This window comes from Schistocerca cancellata, unplaced genomic scaffold (assembly GCF_023864275.1).
Source record: "Schistocerca cancellata isolate TAMUIC-IGC-003103 unplaced genomic scaffold, iqSchCanc2.1 HiC_scaffold_679, whole genome shotgun sequence".
Taxonomy (NCBI): Eukaryota; Metazoa; Arthropoda; class Insecta; order Orthoptera; family Acrididae; genus Schistocerca; species Schistocerca cancellata.
The window spans coordinates 45,001-45,388 of record NW_026046690.1 but is presented as its reverse complement, the minus strand read 5'-3'; the positions used below and the strand labels follow the sequence as shown (position 1 = coordinate 45,388).

The window sequence follows — 388 nt, the reverse complement described above, 5'->3', positions numbered from 1 at the left end:
TACTATTCCATACGGATTTTTCTAATTAAGTTCTAAGGAACGGCGCGTCGGCGTACGTTGGCGCACGCCCGACTTTACATTGACGGTTTTGTTTCTCAAACTATCCGTCACACAGGAAGGATGAGAGTATATTCGAAAAGATCATAAATCACACTACAGGAACTATTTACTACTGAAAATTACCTAACTAATGTGGGGGCTGCAGGGCGCCGGATTTGTTACCGCGTGAGAGTTTTTGGGAATGGCGCGTCAGCGCACGCACAACTTTACATTGACAGTTATGTTTCTTAAATCATCTGTCTCACGACAAAGCTAGAAGCATATTCAGTGGGAGAATAGAGCACACTAGGGAACCTACACACTAAAGAATTTTTGCTTGCAAGTAGAT

The 388-nt window shown here is 43.0% G+C and overlaps 1 pseudogene; it reads right to left on the bottom strand.

The window, feature by feature from the left end:
• Positions 1 to 263: 263 nt before the first annotated feature.
• The window catches only part of LOC126139175 (large subunit ribosomal RNA), a 3,077-nt pseudogene continuing 2,952 nt past the window's right edge, over positions 264 to 388 (bottom strand).